General features: G+C 35.7%; 1 protein-coding gene across 2 annotated transcripts in view; it reads left to right on the forward strand.

The window, feature by feature from the left end:
* Positions 1-27,923, forward strand: part of HNF4G (hepatocyte nuclear factor 4 gamma) — a 155,105-nt gene that overhangs the window by 14,367 nt on the left and 112,815 nt on the right. The window lies entirely within an intron of this gene.

Consider the following 27,923-nt stretch of genomic DNA (forward strand, 5'->3'; position numbering starts at 1 on the left):
TTCTATGTGTGTGTGCGCGTCAGGTAGAGGGTAGATGGAGGAAGTTACTTACCCCCTCATTATGCTGTTGTGTTCTACTTTGAGAAAACAGTAGCAAAAGAACCTTAGGGGAAGCATAACAACAAAATAAATTTCAGAGAAAGAAACCGAGATCAGTGGGCAATACAAGCTCCCTAGTGACTATTCCATGTATTTTACCACTTATGCTGTGAGGGGCAGGGAAATACGAAGGTATTTTACCTGTACAGTGTCTATTTTCTAGGTCCAGATGACAGACTATTACTGAAATAATAATAGCTCTGTTGAATACTCAACCAAAAGCTAGTATTTTCCCCACAGTAATTTATCTGTTTTCTAGCCATTATGATATCCACTAAGTTCTAAGTGTTAAATTAGCTTTTAGGCTCACGTGGAAATAAGTACCATTGTTTATATGATCAGGGCAGTGCTTGTTCAGCTACTGTTTCATATTGGATTTCTGCAAAGCTGCAATTGTGTGAATCAGGCCTCAGTGAATACTAGATAAAATTAATGTCAAATTTCTGAGTGATGAGGAAAATCACTATCAAAGTAAATATATTAACTTTGATAAGGCTATAAATTTTAAGTTTTTTAAAATAAAGGCTAAATTTAGGAAATAATCCAGTGAAATTAATCTTTCCTCCTTATGTTCTCTGAAAACTTATTTCTCTGCTGCATTATCTTTTTTTTTTTTTTTTGAGACGGAGTCTCGCTCTGTCGCCCAGGCTGGAGTGCAGTGGCGCCATCTCGGCTCACTGCAAGCTCCGCCTCCCAGGTTCACGCCATTCTCCTGACTCAGCCTCCCGAGTAGCTGGGACTACAGGCGCCCACCACCATGCCCAGCTAATTTTTTCTATTTTTTAGTAGAGACAGGGTTTCACCATGTTAGCCAGAATGCATTATCTAATATTTATTGAGCATTTATTATTTGCAGGCCCTGCTCTAAATGCTGTATCAGCATTAATTCATTTCGTCCTCATAACAAGCTGATAACTATATTATTATCATTCCGATTTTACAGATGGGTGTTACACAACCAGTTAGGAGCGGAGATGATATTCTGCTGGGCTTGATTGCAACATTATATCTTCCTTTGTGAGATTCTGCTGTCTTAATTTGTTCTTTCAACACTTGGTCTTTCTTCCTTGACCTTCTCCTATTCCATAAACTTGTACTCAACTATACATCCATTTGAAATATTTTTGGCCTGGAATTTTGTTCCCTTTTCCATAATTTTATACTTTTTTCTCCCTCCATGTCTTTTCTAAGTCATTCACCTTATCTGAAAGTATAATCCCTCTTCTTTTGGCTTAGCTCTGCCCTTAATAACATTTTACATTAGTTAGCTCTCATAACTCTCAATATATTTATGACTTTTCCTTTTCTTTTTCTTTTTTTTTTTTTCTTTTTTTGATATGGAGTCTCACTCTGTTGCCCAGGCTGGAGTGCAGTGGCACGATCTGGGCTCACTGCACGCTCCGCCTCCCAGGTTCATGCCATTCTCCTGCCTCAGCCTCCCGACTAGCTGGGACTACAGGCACCTGCCACCATGGCCAACTAATATTTTTGGATTTTTAGTAGAGACGGGGTTTCACCGTGTTAGCCAGGATGGTCTTGATCTCCTGACCTCGTGATCTGCCCGCCTTGCCCTCCCAAAGTGCTGGGATTACAGGCGTGAGCCACCACACCCAGCCATTTATGACTATTCTTAATTATAAAAGCAGAAACAGAACATTCAAAGAATTTTTTAAAATGAGAATTAAATCACTATCCAGCACACATATACTTCCTTCTTTGAAACTTTCTGCCCTTTTTTTTTTTTTTTTTTTTTTTTTTTTTGATAAGGAGTCTCACTCTGTCTCCAGGCTGGAGTGCAGTGGGGCGATCTTCGTGCACTGCAACCTCAACCTCCCAGGTTCAAGCAATTCTTCTGCCTCAGCCTCCCGAGTAGCTGGGACTACAGGTGTGTGTCACCACACCCAGCTAATTTTTGTATTTTTAGTAGACACAGGTTTCACCATGTTGGCCAGGATTGTCTTGATCTCTTGACCTCGTGATCTGCCTGCCTCAGCCTCCCAAAGTGCTGAGATTACAAGCGTGAGCCACTGCATCCGGCCCTGTCCAGTTTCTTATATGTGTGTGTTTGTTGGCAGGTGTATGTTTTATATTTATTCACTATGAGTAATTTGTATATGGATTTTTATATTGATTATTGAATTATTTTTTCCTTATTAAAGTAAAATTTAGCATTATCTTCTTAATGTCAAATTAAATGTTCATTAAATAGAAATAATACAATCTACCTAACCCTTTTTAAAATTTTTGTACAGGTTGAGAGTGTTTATTAATACAGCATTTTAAATTTTTTACCTTTATTTTTAAAATTTCTACTTTTATTTTTGATTCAGGGGCCACATGTGCAGGTTTGTTACAAAGGTATATTGGATGATGTTAAATTTGGGCTTCTATTGATCCCATTACTCAGATAGTGGACATAATACCCAACAGGAAGTTTTTCAGCTCTTGCCCCCTTCTCTCCCTCCCACCTTTTGGAGTTCCCAGAGTCTACTGTTCCTAACTGTATGTCCATGTCTACCCAAGATTTAGTGCCCACTTATAAGTGAGAACATGCAATAATTGGTTTTCTGTTTCTGTGTTAATTTGCATAGGATAATGGCCTCCAGTTGCATCCATTCTGCTGCAAAGAACATGATTTCTTTCTTTTTTAAATGGCTGCATAGTATTCCATGGTATATATATACCATATTTTCTTTATCGAATCCACCATTGATGGGCACCAAGGTTGATGCCATGTCTTTGCTATTGTGAATAGAGCTGCAATGAACATACAAATGCATTTGTCTTTTTGGTAAAATCATTTATTTTCCTTTGAGTACATACCTAGTAATGGGATTTCCAGGTCAAGTGGGAGTTCTATTTTTAGTGCTTTGAGAAATCTCCAAACTGCCTTCCACAGTGACTGAGCTAATTTACATTCCCACCAATAGTGTATAAGCATTTCCTTTTCTCTGCAGCTTCACCAACATCAATGCAGCTTATTTATTTATTTATTTATTTATTTATTTATTTATTTGTTATTTTTTTTTGAGACAGAGTCTCACTCAGCCACCCGGGCTGGAGTGCAGTGGTGCGATCTCGGCTCACTGCAACCTTTGTCTCCTAGGTTCAAGTGATTCTCCCATCTCAGCCTCCCGAGTAGCTGGGATTACAGGCACCTGCCATCATGCCTGGCTAATTGTTGTACTTTAGTGGAGACGGGGTTTCACCATGTGGGCGAGGCTGATCTTGAACTCCCGACCTCAAGTGATCCTCTCGCTTTGGCTTCCCAAAGTGCTAGGATTACAGGTGTGAGCCACCGCGCCCAGCCCAATGCAGCTTTTAAAAAATCAACTTATCTAGTATTAACTCCCAGAAGTTAATTTAGTGAGTCAGCAAATTAGCCTTTTTCTGGCTTTTAACTTATATCATGTATTGCTTTTGCTTTTAAATGATTTTTTTAAGTTAATGGTAGCCAATCTTAATCATACGCTCAAATTTTTACATATATATTATATAATATATGTTATATATAATATTTATCTATTATATAATATTTATCTATATTATATATGTTATATATAATATTTATCTATATTATATATATTTTATATATATATATATATATATATATACACTTCTGTAACCATTGCTATGCCACATAGGAAATTTCCAACTCCCCAAAAGTATCACTGGGCTCCTAACCAGGCATAGATTAATTTCGCCTATTTTACTGTCTTGCTGTGTATTTTTCTGTTGTTCTGTGGTATGCCATTGGATGGATATGCCACAAATAATTTACCAAATCTACTGTCGATGGTTAATTGGGTTTCCCGTTTTAGGGTATTACAGTAAAACTGTCTTGAACATAGTTTACATGTCTTTTACTGGACTTGAGCACTCCTTTCTGATGGTTATATTTCCAAGAGTGGAATTACTGGACCATAGAGGATACATGTGTTTAGCTAATATTAGTTTTTTAAGGTATAAAATCTATTTAAAATATGAATGGAAATATTTCTACTTTGTCAATTGGTAAGAATATTATACTATCATTTAAAAGGAGAGAGATCAAATAATTTAGAAAAGTGGTAGCAGAGTCTAGAAACAACTAATTCCACCTGCCTTTGGTCATTTCCTTTCTTTCCTTATAAGCTTACTGTACATGCAACTATATAACTATTTTTTCACAACAATATATTCCTAAGTTTTTAGACTTTTATTGTCATACTGTTTTGGCTGTAAGCACCCTTCACTTCCATTCCTAATGGATTTCGCTCATGCCATTGTGTCTGTCCAGAATCACATCTTCCCTGATCCCTATATGTTTCTCCATTGCACTTCCTCTAGACTTATCATACTTTTTATTTAACTGAGATTATCAGAACAATACATTTTAATGAACTTAAGCTATTCTTATAAATTATCTCTTCTGGTCATCTTATAGCATAATTTTCTCTAAATTAAGCAGACACTTCTTTTATATCTTCTCCTATACCTCTGAACCAGGAAGTGAACTCAGAAAAAATTTCCTTCAACACAGGCTTTCATTTGTTTGTTAGGGTGTGCCGGCAATAAATATTTTCTCTCTGGGACACCTAAATTATAGCCACTGTTTTAACCTTAATAATATTGTTGAGGTGCAGACCAGACAATGTTACCATTATGGCAATTTTTATTTATTGGAGGATAAAAGATTGTTTAGTGAAAAGAGAAGGTGGGAAGAGATAATGATTGGCAATTCTTGTTTATTGGAGGATAAAAGGTTGTTTAGTGAAAAGAATAGATGTGAAGAGGTAATGATTGGCTAAGTACTATGGAACTCCCTGACACTGATCGAATTATGTTAATGTTTAGTTCGTACTTGGGAGTATTACAGCTGCTTGTTAAAACTCCATTATGTAACAACATTTTCAGACTTGGGATCATGATAGGGTTAGGGATAAATATAATGATTAATTTTTAATGCAAGGCAATAATCAGATTTAAACATTTTAAATCTGTGTATTCTTTTTCATATTGTTTCAATATGTATTCATATTCATATTGTTTTTTAAGTGGTTTCAGTTTTGAAAAAAGTTTTAGTTAATGTTCAATGATATTGCTATTACATGAGAAGTGAAGTGATAATAAGTAATCTTTTTAGACCAGTCTTATCAAAAATTTACAGCATACCATGTACTGGTTATTTGCAGGTATTCTTTTACTCGTGATCTCTCTGTATTTCTTTGAACGCATGTTACCTTGTGAATATCAGTGAGTAGGCTGTGATGTTGAACATCTGACAGGCATCCAGACTCTAATTAACTGTTGAAATAAAAATATTAAAAAATTAAGAATAGGCTAGGCACGGTGGATCATACCTGTAATCTCAGCACTTTGGAAGGCTGAGGCGGGTGGATCACTTGAGGTCAGGAGTTCAAGACCAGCTTGGCCAACATGGTGAAACCCCGTGTCTACTAAAAATACAAAAATTAGCCTGGTGTGGTGGCACCCACCTGTAGTCCTAGCTACTTGGGAGGCTGAGGCAGGAGAATTGCTTGAACCTGGGAGGTGGAGGTTGCAGTGAGCTGAGATTGCACCATTGCACGCCAACCTGGGTGACAGAGTGAGACCCCTTCTCAAAAAAATAAAATAAAATAAATAAAATAAAATAAAATAAAGACTATCTTCTCATCTAGTATAGTACTTGACAGATAGTGAATGCCTTGATAAGTATTTGTTGAATGAATGAATATATATTAGTATAATAGGTTAAATTGTAATAATCCTATGTTTCTTTGATTTAGATAATAGCAGGGTATATTGAGAAAAATGTGGAAAATAAACAGAATTTTATTTTCCACATTTACATTTTCCACATTTTCCACATTTACATTTCCACATTTACATTCCACAATATATAAATGTATATATATGTTATGTGTATTATATCAAATAACTTATATTTTATTAATGCAAATGAATCCTGAAGGTTTGTGTGGCACTATTTAAGCCAGCAGTTCTTTTCCTCAGTGTGCACCCTTCACAAAGTCTTGCACATGAATAAGAGGAAGTATGTACAGTAGTATCAATCAAAGCAACGTTGTTTTAGTAGTAGAAATCGACAAACAATCCCAATGTCCATCAATATGCATAAAACATTGCTTTATATACGTATAATGGAACATTACATTGTGGTGAGAACATGTAAACTAGAGGTATACTCATCAGCATGAGTATTAATATTATTACTTACATTTTGTAAAGGGAAGGTAGGAATATTGATCAAAACCTCAGGTTAATGCTGAATCATTTAAATCTAGACCTAGCAGGTGGGTATATGATTGGAGACAGGCACAACCGGGGCTTTCCCAGAGTGTCAGTGTTCTCTTTCTTCACTTAGGTAAGTTACTTGGTGTTTCATTTATTGTTAGCCTTTTACCTGCACAAATGCGTTATATGCATGCTTTCGTCTCTGATGTATTTTAAAATTAAAAAGAAAATAAACTATTTCCTAGGGGCAGTAATATGTTAGGTAATATCCTTGTATTTATGGAGCTTCCAGCTACAGTAAAGGTAGACATTAATTCAATAACTGCAATTACTCCAGGCTTATTTAATAAGAAGTATGTGATGCCATAAGACTATGCAATAGCTGATACAGTCTAATCAAGAAAGCGCAGAAAGAGCTTCACTGAGAAAGTTGGAACTGAGCTGATATCTAAATGATGAGTGAAAATTAACTTAGAAAACAAAGGAAAAAAAAGAGGAATATTTGCAAAGGCCGTGTGGTGCAGGAGAGAGCACTGTTGAATGTGAAGGAAATAAAGAAGGCCAGTATAGTTGGAGAAAACGGTATCATGAAGAATATTATTGGAGAGGTAGTAAGGGTCAAAATAAGAATCTTGTAGATAATGCTTTTTCCTTTGCCTATGTTGATGAGAAGCTACTGAGATATTTTAAGCAGGGAGATGAGGTAAACAGATTTACATTTTGAATATATTATTCTGGTAGCAGGTGAAAAATGGATTGGGTGGAGGCAAAGGTAGATACGGGAAGACCAGTCAAGAGAGTATTTTAGTAGTTCAGGAACCAGATCATGATAGCTTAACGGAAGTTACTGGTAGAGAATATGAGAAGAGTAAATTGATTTCAGAGAAATTTCGAGGGCAAAATATAAGGGACTTCATAATAATTTAGAAATGGCAAGTGCGCGAGAAATTCCTCAAGAATAATTTCTAAGTTTCTAGCTTGCCTAAATGAATGGTTGGTGGTACCCATCACAGAGAAAGAATATAGGAAGAAGACCAAAGGTTAAATGGACACTCTAACATGGTCAGATTTGTACACCTAACATGTGTGCATCTTAGATCTCTAAGATCAGGTACTGACTCAATTTAGACTTTGTCTTTCAAAAGTTATGTTTCAACAGTGTATTTTGTCTGGAATTTAATCTTCAATATAGTGTAACTCCATTTTTCTCTCTCTTTCTCTCTTTTTTTTTTCTTTAGACAACATACAGACATATTAATATAAAGTAAGTGTTTGGGCTCTGTTTTTCTCTCTTCCATTTCAATTTCTTATCATTGTCCCTACTTCTACCATAGGAATCTCTGGATTTCTTTCCACCACAGGAATCTCTGACTCTAAATCCCACATAATGGAGGATTATGGGTTCTTTGCTACTCACCATGGTTAATTAATACCTACTTCTCATAATGAAGCTGGTAGTATCTAATGTAAGCCTTGTTCCAGGATTAGTGAAGATCATGATGTTTCATAAAAGTGTAGTGAAGTTAAGCACAGCTCTGTGTTTTGTTCCTTTTAAAGCAGAAAGGCCAATCAGGTTTAAAAGTCTGAGTTGAAAAAGAAGGCTAGAATCATAGCATTTCATTGCAGTCTTCCAATCAGAAACCCCATAGTTATCCTTTCCTTGTATTTCTGACAGTATGGTAGACTGAATGTCTAGAGAAATCCTTTCATTAGCAAAAAACCTAAAGATTCCAGACAGTATATATATATTTAAAAATTACTTTGGGAGGCCATGGCCAGCGGATCACGAGGTCAGGAGAACGAGATCATCCTGGCTAACACAGTGAAATCTCGTCTCTACTAAAAATATAAAACATTAGCCAGGCATGCTGGCATGCGCCTGTATTCCCAGCTACTAGGGAGGCTGAGGCAGGAGTATCGTTTGAACCCGGGAGGCAGAGGTTGCAGTGAGCCAAGATCGCACCACTACACTCCAGCCTGGTCAACAGAACGAGACCTCATCTCAAAAAAAAAAAAAAAAAAAAATTATTGCATAGCTGAGTTGGTGGAAAGTAAGGGGAATTCTCAGAGTCCATGAACAGCATGAAATAACAAATCAAGAGAAGTAAGCAAGATGAATGTCACTGAAACAGACATTTTCTCTGAAGATGTTTGGAAGTTCTTCACTGCATACAGCCTAGGATTTAAAAGACCATTTTTTTGTGAACAAATTTAGTTTGGGCTGGCAAAAGTTGGCAGATTTGACTACAAATACCTCTGCATGAATAGGATCCCTGAAAGGCAATACTTACTGTGAATTAAATAAGCAAATAAAAGAGACAGGGGGTAGGGAGTAGAGAGAGAGAGAGAGAGAGAGACAGAGCGAGAGAGACTGCTCTTGAGGGAGATATTTGGTTCTGGGTGTAGTGAAGGAAAAGGAAAGTTTCATCAGAAGAAAATTCATAACTTCTCCCTTATGTAAGCCATATTCATAGTACATATGTAACCTCAAAACCTCTAAAGGTAAAATTTTACTTTTAAGTGACATTTAGTTGACAGTGTCCCCAAGTACTTTGCAGAAGCAAGCAAAAATCCTGTGACAAGAAAACACTTTAAATAAAGGTCCCAAATAACTCTCATAGATAAAATTTCAACGGATATGAGATTGCATTAAAAAGATAATCACTAAATACAAACAGAATAGAACATCTCAGTGAAAGAAATCAGTAAAAACAAACCGTAGATTACGAAGATTGTTGTTGTTAGAAATTTCATTTGTAGAATGTAAATTAATTACATATAATGTTCAAAATAATATACATTATTAAAAATATGGTAAAAGACAGAAGACTATAAAAACAAACAGATACATTTAAAAAAGAACCAAAGAGCATTTTGAGATATGAAGAAAAATTAAGAAATGAAAGTTGAAATTTATTGTATGTGTTATACAGCAGAGTAGAAATAGCTGAAAAGGAAATTTTTGAAATAGAAGATAGATCTGAGAAAATTATATAGAAGGTAGAGCAAGGAGACAGAGCTGGAAAATACAAGAGACTTTAGGAGATAGAGAGGACAGAAAGAGAAATTGCAACATACATCTAATTGGAGAGCCAGAATGAGAGAAGAGAAAAAACATGGGTGAGATGTTTAAAGTGATAATAGTTGAATTACTTTTAGGATTGATGAAAGACATGGATCTTCATATTCACATAACAAAACAAATTTTAAGTTAATTATGGTATAATCACAGAACGGCTTGATATATTATAGTTAAATCGCTGAACATTGATCAAGATTTTAAAAAGCAGAAAAAGATAATATAGAAAATAGAAGACAGTAGTATATGTTAGAAATGAATCTAAACATATCAGTGATCGCAATAAATATAAATTGAGTTAAATTTTCAATTAAAGGAGATTATCAGACAGAAAACAAATCACTACAAACAAAATCCCACTTCTGTTGTTTATAGGAACGCACCTAAACTAAAGAATATAGATGCTAAGGCCCGGCACAGTGGCTCACGCCCGTAATCCCAGCACTTTGGGAGGCTGAGGAGGGTGGATCACGAGGTCAGGAGTTTGAGACCAGCCTGGCCAACGTGGTGAAACCCCATCTCTACTAAAAATACAAAAATTAGCTGGATATTGTGGCAGGCGCCTGTAATCCCAGCTACTCGGGAGGCTGAGGCAGGAGAATTGCTTTAACCTGGGAGGCAGAGTTTGCAGTGAGCCAAGATCACACCATTGCACTCCAGCCTAGGCAACAAGAGAGAAACTCCATCTCAAAAAAAAAAAAAAAAAAAAAAAAAATATATATATATATATATAGATGCTGAGTGCAGTGGCTTACACCTGTAATCCCAGCACTGCACTTACAACAGTGGCTGAAGTAGGAGTATAGCTGGAACCAAGGAGTTGTAGACCAGCATGGGCCACATAGGGACACCCCATCTCTACAGAAATAAAAAATAATAATAATTAGCCAGGCGTCGTGATGCGCCTGTAGTCCCAGCTACTCAGAAGGTTAAGGAGGGAGGATAGCTTGAGCCCAGGAGGTTGAGGCCATAGGTTAAACCATGATTGTACCACTGCACTCCAACCTGGATTATGGCCCTGTATTAAAAAAATAAAAAAGTAAAAAGATGGGAAAAGATATACCAAAATTAAAAAAAAAAGAATTTGTTTTATTTATTTATTTACTTATTTTGAGAAGGAATCTCAGTCTGTTGCCCAGGCTGGAGTGCGGTGGTGCAATCTTGGCTCACTGCAACCTCTGCCTCCTGGGTTCAAGCGATTCTTGTGCCTCAGCCTCCCAAGTAGCTGGGATTACGTCTGGCTAATTTTTGTATTTTTAGTAGAGATGGGGTTTCAGCACGTTGGCCAGGCTGGTCTCAAACTGCTGATCTCAGGTGATCTGCCCGCCTCTGCCTCCTGAAGTGCTGGGATTACAGGCATAAGCCACCATGCCCAGCCAGAATTTACTTTTTAAATAACATAAAAAGGAAATTCTAAAGCAAAAATACTGTTCTATATGGTAGCTAGCTTCTGAGATGCCACCCAGCAATCCTTGTCCCCTGGTATTCATGGCTTTTTAAAAGACTCATCTAAGAATGAATAGGCATGATCTATTTAACCAATAAGATAGTCCAGAAACGACAATGTGTGATTTCTGAGGTTAAGCTATAAATGTAGCTTGATCTTGTTCTTTTGGAACAAGCTTTCACCTTGTTCTTTTGCAACACTTTATGGGGGACCATCAGCTGGAATTCTGTGTAAACATATAGACAGTTCTGTGGAAAGGTACATATTTAATGAATTTAATGAATTGAAGCTTCAACAGACACTACCAATTTGCCAGCTCTTTGAGTGAGCCATTTTCAAAGAAGATCCCCTGCCCCAGTGAAGTCTTCGGATGTCTGTACTCCTGCTAACACCTTAAGTGTACCCTGTGAGAGACCTCAAAACAGAACCACACGGCCAAACTGCTCCCAAATTTCTGACCCATAGAAGCTATAAGAAGGCCAGGTCAGATGGCTCATGACTCTAACCTGAGCACTTTTGGATGCTGAGGCAGGGGGATGGCTTGAGGCTAAGAATTAGAGACCAGCCTGGTCAACATAGCAAGACCCCATCTCTACAAAAGGGAAAAAGAAAAAAATTAGCCAGGCATGGTGACGTGCACCCATAGTTTTAGCCACTCAGGAGGCTGAGGCAGAGGATCACTTGAGCCCAAGTTTGAGAGTGCAGTGAGCTTTGATGGGGCCACAGCACCACAGCCTGGATGACAGAGTGAGACCCTGTCTCAGAACAAAAAAAAAAAAAAAAAAAAGAAAGAAACTTTAAGATCAATTTTAATTGTTTTAGGCCATTAAATCTCTAAGCAACTCAACTCAACAAGAAAATATGATTGTTATTTATTGATTGATTTTTAAATGTTTTACTATTACTATTATCAGTAGTAGTAGTAGTAATAGAGACAAGGTCTCACTACTTTGTTGCACAGGCTGGTCTCAAACTCCTGGGCTTCAGTGATTCTCCCACCTCAGCCTCCCAAAGTGCTGGGATTATAGGCATGAGCCACCACGCTTAATTGAAGATACAATTTTAAACCTTTATGCATGCAAGTATAATGTCAAAATAAACTAGGTAATAATTTGCATACATTTTAATATATCATTACAGTTGGAAACTTTAACACAACTATATCAGCAATTCTAATATTGACCAGCCAAAAAACAGTAAGTATATAGTAGATTTTATAAATTTCAAAAGACTAATGTCATACAACTATAGTGTTTGACTTTAGCACAGTTAAGATAGGATTCAATATAAAGATAAGAACCCTCTGGTTTGAAAATCAAAAATAGACACCTTAAAATAACTATGTTTCTTTTCTTTTCCTTTTTCTTTTTTGAGACAATGTCTCACTCTGCTGCCACGCTAGAGTGCAGTGGTGTGATCTCAGCTCACTACAACCTCCGCTTCCCGGCTTCAAGCGATTCTCCTTCCTCAGCCTCCTGAGTAGCTGGGATTACAGGCGCCTGCCACCCCTCCCGGCTAATTTTTGTATTTTTAGTAGAGATGAGGTTGTACCGTGTGGGCCAGGATGGTCTCGATCTCCTGACCTCATGATCTGCCTGCCTTTGCCTCCCAAAGTGCTGGGATTACAGGCGTGAGCCACCGCACCTGGCCTAAATAACTTAGGTTTCCAAGAAGAAATCATAATAGAAATTAGAAATTATTTAAAAATGAATGATCATGAAAATGCCACATATCAAACCATCTGGAATACCACTGAAGTAGAAACAAAAGGGGAAGTTAAGGCCTTAACAAGCTTATAATAGAGAGGAAAAAACAGTGCAAATAATTGAGATAAACAACTAAAGAAGTCAGAAACAGAACAACAAAATAAACACAAAGAAATAGAAGGAAAGAAGTCATAATGATAAAAATGTAATAAACAAGGTAACAATAATACAATAGAGAATGAAAAATAGGGAGTGAAAAACAACTCTTAAAATTTGAAAACGCTTAACAAAATGATTCCAGAACACAAACAACAAGGCCAACACACACACACACACACACACACCCACACACACACAAATCAGGTAAGAAAAGTGGGGTATAACTATGATGCAGCAGGTATTACAATGATAATACAGGGACATGATAAATAGCTTTATACCTGTACGCTTAAAACATTTAAAATAGTAATTGTGTCCACAAAAATATAATTTCTCAAAAATAACATTTGAAGAAATAGAAAAACTTAGTAGTCTGATAAATCATTAAGGACTTGAAACCATTGTCAAAAATCTCTCCATAAAGAACATACGAATCTGAATAAATGATTTCACAGGTGCATTTACCTAACAGTTAAGGAACCTATAATTTCAGTCTTACTTTAACTCTTTAAAAGAACAGAACATCTGAGAACATTCTACAACTTAATGAGGCTAGTGTAATTTTGATATCAAACCAACACAAAATACAAGGAGGAAAAATAGTAGGTCCATCTGACTCAAGCACAGATGCAAAGGCCTATACAAAATATTAGGAAAGCAAAACCAAATTTGTTTATAAAAGATAAATCATGATCACAGGTTTATTATAGAAATGCAAACTTGATTAAGCATTAGAAATCTACTAATGTATTCACCAAATTTATAGGTTAAAAGTAAAATCTATTTCAGTCATCTTACAAATACAGAAAAATAACAACCTATAAAATTAATGTCAATTCATGTTTTTGTTAAAAAAGCTTAACAACCTAAAAATACAAGAGACTATCTTTATTATAATAAAGTGCAGCTACTGAACTCTTTTACTAAATATCTCATTCCATGGTGAAACATTAAAATCCAGAGTAAATCAGTGATGCCTGTTTTCACCACATCAGTTCAACGTTGTGCTACAGACTGGACCCAGGGCAATGGCAAGAGAAAAAGCAACAAGTTATTAGGCTCTGAAAAGAAAAAAGTAATTTTTGTTGTTGTTGTTGTTTTGAGACAGTCTCACTCTGTCACCCAGGTTGGAGTTCAGTGGCATGATCTGGGCTCACTGCATCTTCCGCCTCCCAGGTTCAAGCGATTCTCCTGACTCAGCCTCCCAAGAAGCTGGGATTACAGGCATGCACCACCACACCCAGCTAATTTTTGTATTTTTAGTAGAGACGGGGTTTCTCCATGTTAGCCAGGCTAGTCTCGAACTCCTGACCCCAGGTGATCCACCCACCTTGGTCTCCCAAAGTGCTGGAATTACAGGTGTGAGCCACCACACCCAGCCAAAAAACAAATTTTAATGTTCTATAGAAGATAGGACTTCCTATTTTAAAAAAATCTATAGAAAAATTTTTAGTAATTTTTTTTACTATAAAATCCAAATACAGCATTGGTGTGCATTTGTATATATCAATAGTCTGTTGTTACCGTCTTAACTTTGAAATATTCTGTTATAATAGCAACATAAATTATAAGGTACCTCAGAATAATGGGAAAAATGCAAGTTTTTTACACGGGAGAGAATAAAATTGTATTGTAAAACATTAGAAGACACTTAAATAAATTAAAAATTATATTATAAATAGGAGGACGTTGTTTTTAAAATGACAATTTTACTCAAATTGGTTATGATTTAATGCAATTCCTATTTTCTCACCAGGACTTTTTCATGAAAACTGACCAGCTCATTTGAACATTTATGTGGTAGATCAGATGGACAAGAATTACTGATTTGCTCTTGAAAAAGTAGGACAAGGAAAGACCTCTTGCCCTATCAGATATCAAGATCTATTTTAAATCTATTATAATTATTACAATGTATTGTTAGTTTAGAAATATATTGCTGAAACAGAATGCTCGGCCCATAAACAACCCACACTTCTGTGGAAACTCATTCTCTGAGCCTGCTTTGCAGATCAGTGGGGAAAGGGTAGTTGCCCGAACAAAAGATATTGGGAAAACTAGTAGTTAATATAGAAAAGATGAAACTGGATCCCACCTCACACTTCAAATTCAATTCCAATTGGCTTAATAGGTGAAATTTGAAAGGGACATAAGAGAATATCCTTCTGATTGCTTTTCATGAAAGAATTAGTTTTAAAAAGAAGCAAAGCTGTAAAGAGACACTGAAACATATTTAAAGTTTAAAATGAGGACTTTGTCCAGGCACAGTGGCTCACACCTGTAATCTCAGCACTTTGGGAGGCTGACATGGGAGGATCACTTGAGGCCAGGAGTTTGCAACCAGCCTGGGCAACATAATGAGATCCCTGACTCTACATGGAATAAAAAAGTTAGCTGGGCATGGTGGTGCATGCCTGTAGTCCCAGCTACTCAGAAGGCTGAGGCCGGAGGATCGCTTAAGCAGTTCAAAGCTGCTGTGAGCTATGATTGTGCCACTGCATTTCAGCCTGGGCTGAGCATCAGAAAAACATTGTTTCTTTAAAAAAAAAAAAAAAAAAAAAAAAAAAACTTTGTAGGTGGACAGACACTATAAAAGACTGCAATGGCATTCCAAAAGCTGGGAGAAAATATTTGCATTGCCCACAACCAATAAAGTTTCAAATATAAAAAGTCAGAGTCAGTCAACTAACAAAAGAAAACCAATAGAAAAGTGTGAATAAGGCATAGACATTTCATAGAAATATTTGTAAACATATTCGCACTTATCTATAATTAGAGAAAAGCAAGTTTAAACTGAAATTCTTGTGTCATACTCATCATATTTCCAGGTACTAAGTGTATAAAACTATCAGCATTAGTGAGCAACAGGAACTGGCATACACTGTAGGCAAAGTGAATCTTTCTACAATCCCTTTAGAAATCTATTTGGAATCAATGGTAAAGTTAAGCTATAACACTGAGAAAGCAGTTCCACTGCTAAGTATATGTCGGGTCAAGGGGCCTTAAACTATCTAGGACAAAGGAAGAATGTTTTCTAAAATTTCCAGTCTTTTATAAAATGTGACAAAAATAAATTATTTAAAAAAAGGCTTGAACCCAGGAGGTGGAGGGTGCAGTGAGCCGAGATCACGCCACTGCACTGCGGCCTGGTGACAGAGTGAGACTCCATCTCAATAAAAAAAAGAAATGTTAATACACTTCCAGAAAACTAAATTTAAAAACATAGACATAAAAAAATAAACTCATTTTTATCATTAGATTCGGTAGACATATAATTATATTTTAATAAAATAATATAAAGTAACACTAATGAAAATATAGTTAGACAAACCAAACAAGTTGTTCATTGAAAGTGTGATTATTATAAATTAATATAAAGAATCACTATTACGCTTGTCACCTTTTGTCATTCCACAATTATTTCTAAATAAAATGCTATGAGTGAAATAGGCATTTCATGTATTTTATGACTATAGGAGCACTTTGAATATTCATAATATGTAATTAATAGAGTTTTTAATGTGACAAATGAGCTTGTTTCTTGCTTGTTTGATGTATCTAAACTGGATTGATGACAACACTACAAGGAATACTGTATTATTGAAATTGTTCCCATATTTTGTTACACTAAATCAATTTCACAACAGCATGTTGACAGGTATGTACAGGTAATGATGCATATACATAAACATATGCATATTTAAGAAATCGTGAGTTCACTCTCATACCTCCAATTCTAATCCACCACCAGATGATCTTTCTTGCCTTTTCTCATTCCCTATTTGTCTCTTCTTATACAGCCAGATCCCTGGCTCCCAATAGCTACAAAACACTTATTCATTTGCTTAGTCTTATACTGACATCTAAAACTGTTTCAGAATTACTTCCACTGTACCACTGTAAAACCTAAAACAAGTTCTGGATATATCAGAACATTGTCCCTGTCCCTAACATCCAACCCTGCTCCAGACTGAGGGAATACAGACAAATAATGAGTTCACAGGAAACTTGGATTAATTCCCTTCTTTCCTCTTAATCTCCCTCCCTCTTTCTCTCTCTCCATCCCTCCCTCCCTTCCTTTCTTCCTTTTCAGTTACGATATTCATTTGGAATACAATTTACCTTCATGCATTTTACCTTGCTTTCTTTCTGTTTTATGTTTTTTTTTTCTGCTTCCATTCTTACTTAATGAAAATTTTAAATATGTATGTTACGCTTTCAAAAGTAAAAACAATATATATAGAAGAATTACAACAGGACTCACATTCTTCTCGTTATCTCTTCCGCTCTATATTCCAATTATATGTAACCAATTTCAGTGGGATTATTTTTCATAAAGATTAGCAGATATATGTATAATAGTTTTTGTTTTTTTCTCTCACGAGTAGGGTAAGTATATATGCTTTTCTTTTTCCCTCACTTTGATTTTTTTTCTCCACTTAATTATATCTCTTGAAAGTTACTCCAAATCCATTTATAGAGATCTTCCTCATTATTTCTTTGTAGTTGCATAGTACTGCATCATGTATGTGTATTCATTGTATATTTAACCGGATATTTAGGCAGTTTCAATATTTGCAATTTCAAACAATCCTATAATAAAGAATATTGTGCATATATTTATCATGGTTGGAGGTGTATCTTCAGGATTAATTCATAGTAATGAGATTAAAGCATCCAAAGAGTAAATGAAAATGTAATTATTTTTAACTTTCATACAAAATTAACCCATGGAGCCTGGGATTACAGGTGGATGCCATAATTATTTAGTATTTGCAAAATTCATTTTCAAATCTCCATCCATAACCTATTTTAATTTATAGTTAACTTAAATGATGAATTTTTTTACATGTCTGCATTTTGATGAAAAGTAAATTCCAAAGTACTCTATCAGATTCATAGGATTCAATGATAATTTTTTCCTGATGTGTAGTATCAAGATCTTCATTGATAATATTGTTAAATTATAGGACACGTCATAATAATCTAAAAACTTTGTTCTTTTAGGCCTCTGACTTTCATTTTTGTTTTTTTATCTGACATTAAAAAACATATTACATTTTTTTCTTAGAAAGAAGTATGAAGAGCAATGAATATACTAAAGATAAAGACAATGAAGTAAGTCTGGTAGTCTCAATCACATCTTTACTTGGGATCAAAATGGTTTAATAATTGCAAAGATATTAAGAGTTCGCATATATTAAATCATGTCAAAAACTTCAAACATTCTCTACTGAACATTTTCCTTTATTAAGCATTATATCTCCACATTAAATAAAGAGTTTTGTAAAATACAATAAGCTTACATGTTATAATCATAATATAATAATTTCTAACTTAAAACTGTTCTTTAAAGAATTCAGTTTTTACTACATAACTAAGACTTTTTTATAGCAAGTCTTTCTTGGTGAAGCAATCAGAATATTGATTTCTATTGTCATGAAAGCTCCTTAAAATTTTTTTTTCTTTCCAGTTTCCACACACAGTATTGAAGGTGAAAGCTTCTTAATCTGCATAACTATTTCAGAATATTGTCTTGTCATTGCAACTGTGCCATCAGAACATTATCTTAATGAAACTTAAACTCCCAACTATTATGTCAATGTAATCCTTTTCAGTTTTACAAATCCATAGCTGGTTGTTTCTAGTCATCAATGACGTTGAGAAAATACTTCTTTATATCACCAGCCTGTACAGTTTACACAGAGATTAAAATAGTTGCCAAGTTAGTGGTATTTTTGCATTCATCCAGTTCCTAGCTGTATTTGTTCTGTGAGTGGGTCCATTATTTTTCTTCATTTTCTGTAGTGTTTTAAAGTATGCTGTCATTGAAAAGTGGGACTTGAGCTACTTTCTTTGCAGTGGTGCAGCTATCATTTCTAACACACTTTTGATGCAGTCTTTCACTAATGTCTCAGCAATTTTTTATGAATTTTTAGCTTTAACAACACCAACTGCTTTTTGAAACCATCTATGAATTGTTTATGTTTAAATAGGAATATGTATAGTTTCACAGATTGCCAACAATTATGGCTAAAAAACTAAATCAAATATATGGAAGATAATGTTTTATTTCTTTGATATTGTTTATTTTTCATTATTTTGTTTAGTGTTACCACTACATTCTGAAAAGGTATACCTTGTCCTGACCAAAATTAAAGAAAAAAAAATGAAGCCTATACTGCTGTCAATAAGTTAAAGATTAAAACTAAACACACAAATTTTACAGCCCTAATTTAGCTAATAATGTTAAATTATACATTTTAAAAGTAGGCTTAACTTTAAATTAAGACTATACATGTATGTATAAAAGTATATGTCCTTATTTTATCCCATTTTTATACACTTCAATTAATTAATTTCTTCTTCTTCTTATTATTATTATTTTTGAGACAGGATCTTGCTATATTGTCCAGGCTGGAGTGCATTAAAGTGATCATGGCTCACTGCAGCCTCAACCTCTTGGGCTCCAGTGATCCTTCCACCTTAACCTGAATAGCTGGGATTACAGGCAGGCACCACAATGCCCACCTAAATTTTAAATTTTTTTGTTGAGACAAGGTTTTGCTATAGCGCTGGCTTATACACTTTTAGATTGCAGTTCCCAATCTAATTTTAAAAACATTGCATGGTTCTATTGTGCATGACTTGTATGTGTGTTTTTTAAAGTTTTTATTTTATTGTCCTAAGAATACTTAACATGAGAGCTACCTTGTAACAAATTTTTAATTTTTAATTTTTTTAAAGCCAGGATTAGAACCTTTTTTTTTTTTTTTTTTTTCTGAGACAGAGTCTTTCAATGTCACCCAGGCTAGAGTGCAATGGCACAATCTCTGCACACTGCAACCTCCATCTCCCAGGCTCAAGTGATTCTCACACCTTAGCCTCCTGAGCAGCTGGGACTGCAGGTGTGCGCCACCACACCCGGCTAATGTTTGTATTTTTAGTAGAGATGGGGTTTCACCATTTTGGCCAGGCTGATGTCAAACTCCTGGCCTCAAGTGATCTGCCCTCTTCAGCCTCCCAAAGTCCTGGGATTACAGACATGAGCCACCATGCGTGACCTTTTTAACAAATTTTTAAGTGTACAAGAAAATATTATTAACTGTAGGCATAATTTACAGCAGATCTTGATAACTGTTTTTTGTCATACCGTGAATTCAACATTATCAAACTAGCGAAGTCCTATTAAATGATGTGAGTTCACTGATTCTGTGCTTGGATATTATAGCAAAACCAGATTACTGTTAAAGTTTCTAAATGCTTGCTCTTCATTTCTGTACTTATCCCATCACAAACTTGTAGCAAACAATCAGCGAACTGGCTTGGGTCCACAAACCACACATTGATTTTTGCACCTGGAAACATACACCAGAATATTTATAGCAGCACTGTTTGTAAAAGCAAAAATTGGAAACATCCCAAATGTCCATTTATAGTAGAATGGATAAATGCATTGTGGTATATTCATGTGATGATTTACTATGAAGTAGAGAAAATAAACAAAGCATTCTTGTGTCCGTTAACATAGATGAATCTTATAAACACAATGTTCAGGAAAAAAATCAAGTCAGAGAAGAAGGTATTACAATAATATTTTATTTATATAAAGATTTAAAAGAGAAACAACTAAATAGTTAATTGTTACTAATCATAGATATGTGGTAAAACTCAAAGAAATGCAAGAAGTTATTATCACAGGATAGAAATTACCCCAGAGAGTGGAGATTCAATCAATTTAAGGTACCCAGGGTACTTCAAAATTACTGTTCATGCTCTACTTTATAACCTGGTTATCGGTTATATGGATATTTGTTTCATTGTTATTAAACTGAACACATATTAAATATTCTTTTGCATATATATTTTATAATAAAATTACTAAAATTATAAATAGGCAAGACTTTTAAAAAATATTTTTGAAATACATTTAAAAACATGTGAATGGCCCAGCGCAATGGCTCATGCCTACAATCTCAGCACTTTGGAAGGCCAAGATGGGAGGATCACTTAACCCCAGGAAGTCAAGGCTGCAGTGAGTCATGATTGTGTCACTGTCTCCAGCTTGGGCAACAGAGAGAGAGCTGGTCTCAATTAAAAATAAATTAAAAAATAATAAAATACGTTAAAAAATAGGAAGACATTCCTAGATGGGAAGATAAATAATCACAATTATGCATTTGATCCAGTTCCAATCAGAAAAAAAATTAAAAATTAATACCCATAAATATTTCCTAAAGCCTGCAGGAGATGGGAGGTCATTATTTTATATGGAGTTTGAATATAGAAATTTGATCATGACAATATAAAAACCTGGTTTTTAAGGTGTTCAGGGATAAAAATAAAATAAAATGCCTATATTCTGTGAGTCTGCCAGAACAACTATAGAACAAGTAATGATCAGATGACCGTGACTGGAAAGCATGACAGAGCACAGGAATGCTCAATCTCAAGCTCTACTATGTATTGCCTTCATGATCTGAATGTTTGCATCTCCCCAAAATTCATGTGCTGAAATCTTAATTCTCAAGATGATGGTATTAGGAGGGTGGGGCCTTTAAGAGGTGATTAAGTCCTGAGGGCTCTGCCCTCGTGAATGGGATTAGTTCTTTTATAACAGAGGCCCTAGAAATCTAGCTAGTCTCTTCTACCATGTGAGGGGAACAGGAGAAGCAGTCATTATGAACCTAGACTGGGCCTTCACCAGACACCAAATCTGCTGGTACTTTGATCTTGGACTTCCTAGCCTCCAGAACTGTGAGAAATAAATTCCTATTATTTATAAGCAACCTAATTTATGGTATTTTGTTATACCAGCCTGAAGGAACCAAGACACTTAACTATTTTAATCAAATCACTTAACTGCATTATCCAGTTTCCCAGTCTCTAAAATGAAAATAACAATAGTATTAATAACTTCTGAATTATTGCAATAATTATATGACAAAATGTATATTAAAAGGATAACAAGTTATACATTGGTAGTCAAAAATTATTTATTTTAGCCTCATAATGAAGAATTCTATAAAATTTAAAGTATTCGGTGTTTTACTTTGTTTTCCTTTTGAGATGAGAGTCTCACTATGTTGCCCAGGCTGGTTTTGAGCTCCTGGGCTCAAGTAATTCTTCCACCTTAGTCACCAGAATGATGGGGATTACAAGCATGTGCTCTGCATCCAACATATTTGCTGGTTTACTTAAGAAAAGTGAGAACATATGATATATATGGCATGTGATTTTTTTCACCTATCTATATTGTGTACATTCTTCTATGTCAATCTTTTTTGTAGTTGTAATAAATCAGTAAGTTGTAATTAATTTTATGTTTATCATTTGACCAAATAAAATTTAAAAAGTCATCCCCCTCTCCATAGTACTCAAAATGTTAAGAACTGCAATTATAAATAAATAAGGGTGACTTGTCGTACTAGATATTGATTAAACTCTAAAACTATAGTAATTAAAGCTCTATGATGTTGGTTTGAGAAATGAAGAATAGAGCAATGAAACAACATAAAGGCTCTGAAAGAAAATCCAATATTTGTACGTTTCTAATATAAGATTATATGATGTAAGTATAATACATGCTTATAATATGTTATTGTAATATATATAAGGGGGAAACTGATAAGTACTGCTGGATACTGTTATGAATATTCATTGGGAATGAAAAATTATAAGTGAAATATTCAGAAAATTTTTTAAAAACACCAAAAAGGACAACTATCTGTCTGATCTTGGGATAAGGAAAATTTTCTAAATATAAAAGCAAAGTAAGAAATTATAAAAGGAAGTAATGACAGATTTGATGAAAGTTAAACATTTAAAAAATACATAGGACTATATCAGAATTATACAAATCAAGCAACCTATTGACATTATTTTCTATATTACAAATATAGATTTAACTCCCTAAAATGCAAAGGACTTCATAAATTAAGAAGAAAATTTCTCAAACCTCATTAAAAATGACAAAGAAAATCAAATAGCATAATTTCACAAAAACTGAGATTTGGCAGGGATATAGCAGTTAGAATGAAGATCATGTTGCTATAACTAAAGGGCCCCAAAAAGTTGTTTAAATAAAATAGAAGTTTCTTTCTCATATAACAACATCAAAGTCTCTGGTCTAGGTTGGATGGTATTTGTATTTCACATGGTTATTTGGGGATTCAGACTGCTTCTATCTTTCTGCTTTGCTATCTCCTAGGGCAGCCATTGGCAATTTTTTTTTTTGTAAAGAGCCAGATTATAAATACTGTAGAATTTGGGATCTCATATGGTTTCTGTTGCAATTACTCTACTCTGCAATTGTAGAATTAAAGCAGCTATAAACAACACATAAACAAATCGTTATAGCTATCTTCCTATAAAATTTTGCAAATTTGGTTTAATTAACTAAAAATACATAAATTTTTGGTGTACTACATGATGTCTTGATATATGCATACACTGTAGAATGGCTAGGTCAAGCTACTTCATATATGCATTATCTCAGTAATATATATATATATATATATATTTTTTTTTTTTTTTTTTTTTGAGACGGAGTCTCACTGGGTCGCCCAGGCTGGAGTGCAGTGGCACAATCTCGGCTCACTGCAAGCTCCGCCTCCCGGGTTCACGCCATTCTCCTGCCTCAGCCTCCCATGTAGCTGGGACTACAGGCGCCCGCCACCAAGCCCGGCTAATTTTTTTGTATTTTTAGTAGAGACGGGATTTCACCATGTTAGCCAGGATGGTCTCGATCTCCTAACCTCGTGATCTGCCCGCCTCGGCCTCCCAAAGTGCTGGGATTACAGGCGTGAACCACTGCGCCTGGCCTATCTCAGTAATATTTTTTATTGTAAGCTTTATGATACTGGTTTGAGAAATGAAGAATAGTTAAAATCTACTTAAAATCTATTCTCAGCAATTTTTAAGAGTACAACATATTGTTACTAACTATAGTTCCCCGATGTACATATATTCTTCCTGTATAACTAAAATTTTGTGTCCTTTGACAAATATTTCCCCAATCCTTTTATTCCCCACCACCTTAGTCTCTGGTAATCACCATTTTGCTGTCTGTTTCTGTGAGTTTGGCATTGTTAGAGTCCACATAGAAGTGTGATCTGTGACAGACGTCTTTCTGTGCCTGGGTGATTTCACTTAACACGATGTCCTCCAGGTTCACCCATATTGTTGGAAATGATAAAATTTTAATTTTTAAGGCCGAATAATATTCAATTGTGTATATATTCAACATTTTCCTTATCTACTCATTGATTGATGGACACTTAGGTTAATTACATGTCTTGGCTATTGTGAATAGTGCTGCAATGAATATGGGTGTGTTTTGGAGGGATCTCATATATTTGATCCAATTCCAATCAGAAAAATAACACAACAAAAATCAAATATTAATAGCCTTAAGTATTCCTAAGGCCTGCAACATACAGATTTAATATTCTTTGAATAGATACACAGTAGTCAGATTGCTGGATCATATGGTAGCTCTATTTTTAATTTTTTGAGGAACCTCCATACTGTTTTACATAATGGCTGTACTAATTTACATTCTCGCCAACTGTGGTCAAGGGTTCTCTTTTCTCCACATTGTCTTTAACACTAATGGTCTTTCATCATGATATTGATAATAGCCAACTGACAAGTGTAAGGGGATATCTCATTGTGGTTTTAAGTTGCATTTCTCTGATGATTAGTGCCACAATTTGAGTGTGTCCCCCAAAGTTCATGTGTTCCACACTTAATCCACAATGCAACAAGTGTTGAGAAATGGGAAATTTTAGAGGCGTTTAAGTCCTGAGGGCTCTGTCCTCATAACTGAATTAATGTTACTATCATGGGAGTGGGTCATTATCTCTAGAGTGGGTTTGTTAGAAAGGTGAGTTCAGAGTTCTCTCGCTGTGTGTCTTGTGTGCTTTCTTGTCTTTCCACCCTCCACCATAGGATGATGCAGCAAAAGCCCTTCACCAGATGCCAGCATCTTGATATTAGACTTTTCAGACTCCAAAATTGTGAGAAATAACTTTCTTTATAAATTATCTAGTCTGCGGTATTCTGTTATGGCAACACAAAACAGACAAAGACAATTAGTAATGTTGAACATTTTTTCATATACTCCATTGGCCATGTGTATGTCTTTTTTTTTTTTTTTGAGAAATGTCTATTCTGGTCCTTCGCCCATTTTGGGGGGGTTACTTGTTTTTGTTTTGTTTTGTTTTTTGTCTTTGCTATTGAGTTGTTTGAGTTCCTTACATATTTTGTTGTATAGCTTGCAAATATATTCTCCTATTCTGCAGGTTGTCTGTTTACTCTGTTGATTGTGTCCTTGGCTGTGCAGTGCTTTTTAGTCTGATATAATTCCATTTGTGTATTTTTGCTTTTGTTACCTGTGCTTTTATAGCCATATCAAAAAAAAATTATTGCCCAGAGAAATGTCATGGAGCTTTTCCCCTACGTTTTCTTCTGGTAGTTTTATAGTTTCAACTCTTACATTTAAGTCTTTAATCCATGTTGAGTTGATTTTTGTAAATGGTATGAGATGAAGGTTAAATTTCATTCTTCTGCATGTGAACATTCAGTTTTCCCCAGCACCATTTATTGAAGAGACTGCCCTTTTCCCATTTTATGTTCTTGGCATCTTTAATGAAAATCAATTGATCCTAAGTGTATGCATTTATTTTTGGGCTCTTTATTCTGTCCCATTGGTCTATGTGCTTATTTTTATGCCGGTACCATGATGTTTTGATTACTAGAGCTTTGTAGTAGATTTTAAAATCAAGTAGTGTGATGCCTCCAGCTTTGTTGTTTGTCCCATAAAACTATTTACAAGACAGACAATTTGGTAGTTTTATGGCTTTTGCTCTAGGGCCTTATCTTGTTCTGTTAGGTTGAATCCTAATCACAGGCACACCTGTACTCTAGCTTGCAGGAAGGAGTGAGCATGGAAGATTTCATGCACAATGTCTGAAGGCCCAGGCACCTAAGCAGCAAACATCACTTCTGATCCCATTCCACTGGTGGAAACTTAGTTCCATGGCTTCACTGAGCTGCAAGCGTGGCTGGGAATATGATCTTCACTTCCAAAGTGCCCAATTACAAATCTTTTGCTGTGGAAGGAGGGAGATCATATGTTAGGGAACTACTGGATGTCTTTGCCAAACTGATATTCAACAAATTCGAAATAACTTCACAATTTTATAATAAATAATATAAATAAATATTTCTAAAAAACAAAAGTTATAATATTCAGTGTTGGTATTATACCATTTCTAGTGGTTACAGTAGTAACATTTATAATAACAAATGATTGTTACAATATTAGTATGTGTCCAACACCACAGTACACGATTTATAGACTATTTTATTCCTAACACAACCTCAAGGTTTGTGCACATTTATTGTCTTCACTTTCCAAATAAGTATTTTTTTAATGAGTTTAAAGACTAATGTGGCTGGGCGCAGTGGCTCACGCCTGTAATCCCAGCACTTTGGGAGCCTGGAGCAGGTGGATCATGAGGTCAGGAGATCGAGACCATCCTAGCTAACACGGCAAAACCCCATCTCTACAAAAAATACAAAAAACTAACCAGGCGTGGTGGCAGGCGCCTGTAGTCCCAGCTACTTGGGAGGTTGAGGCAGGAAAACGGCATGAATCCAGGAGGCGGAGCTTGCAGGGAGCCGAGATAGCGCCACTGCACTCCAGCCTGGGCGACAGAGTGAGACTCCGTCTCAAAAAAAAAAAAAAAAAAGAAAAAGACTAATGTATGCAATTAGTAACTGTTTGAGCCATGATTCCACATCAAGCAGTCCTATTTTAAAGCCTATGCTCTTCACTATTAGATAATCAAAATATGAACACTTTTATGAAGAGTGAACATGTTTGCTTTTCCACTTGAATGAGAGATTATTGAAGGCACTCTCTGTTATTAATTTTGGTTCTTAAGCACATGGCCTGGTCTATATTAGATAGATTTAGAATAAATTAATGAGGAAATGAACGATTATATAAATTTAAAAAGGTTAAGTGACTGCTAAAGTTCACCTAGAGAATAGCAATCATGTCAGGCCTTCTTAACTTTAGCTTCCTATTTTCTATGCCAGGCTGTTCTAATATCTGTAACCAGACTCCTTGTTTCAGGACAGTAGGCATAAGTCTGTGCTGTTCCTTGCCAGAAGCAGAATGGCACCAAGACTAATTACACTGATTTGAGCCTCCTGGTGAGAGGTGAAGCCGGCTGGACTTCCTGGGTGGAGTGGGGACTTGGAGAAGTTTTCTGTCTAGCAAGAGGTTTGTAAAATGCACCAATCAGTGCTCCATAAAAATGCACCAGTCAGTGCTCTGTAGCTAGAGGTTTGTAAAATGCACCAATCAGTGCTCTGTAAAAACGCACCAATGAGTGCTCTGTAGCTAGCTAGAGGTTTGTAAAAGGCACCAATCAGTGCTCTGTAAAAACGCTCCAGTCAGCACTCTGTAGCTAGCTAGAGGTTTGTAAAATTGACCAATCAGCGCTCTGTTAAGTGGACCAATCAGCTCTCTGTTAAATGGACCAATCAGCATGACATGGGTGGGGACAAATAAGGGAATAAAGGCTGGCCCCCAGCCCTTCCCCCACCCCGCCCCCCGTAGCCAGCAGTGGCAACCTGCTAGGGTCCCTTCCACGCTGTGGAAGCTTTGTTCTTTTGCTTTTCACAATAAATCTTGCTGCTACTCACTGTTTGGGTCCATGCCATCTTTAAGAGCTGTAACACTCACCGCGAAGGTCTGCAGCTCCATTCCTGAAGTCAGTGAGACCAGGAACCCATCAGAAGGAACCAACTCCAGACACACTGGGACTAAGACCTTGATCTGTCTTCTTCGTGAGCAAGTTATTTCGTATCTCTGATCCTGTTTTTTGCTTTGTTTTGTAAAATAACTAAAAATAATATATATCACACAAGGTTCGTGTAACGGACTGAATGTTCCTGTCCTTCCCAAATTCATATGTTAAAATCCTTCCCAAATTTATATATTAGAGTCCCAATGTGATGGTATTTGGAGATGGGGCCTTCGGGAGGTAATTAAGATTAGAATAGGTGACACAGTGGGGCTCTCATGATGAGATTAATTGCTTTATAAGAAGAAGAAGAGATTTCTCTCTCTCTCTCTCTCTCTCTCACTCTCTCTCCCTCCCTCCCTCTCTTCCTTTCTCCC

This window comes from Pongo pygmaeus, chromosome 7 (genome assembly GCF_028885625.2).
Source record: "Pongo pygmaeus isolate AG05252 chromosome 7, NHGRI_mPonPyg2-v2.0_pri, whole genome shotgun sequence".
NCBI classification, from domain to species: Eukaryota; Metazoa; Chordata; class Mammalia; order Primates; family Hominidae; genus Pongo; species Pongo pygmaeus.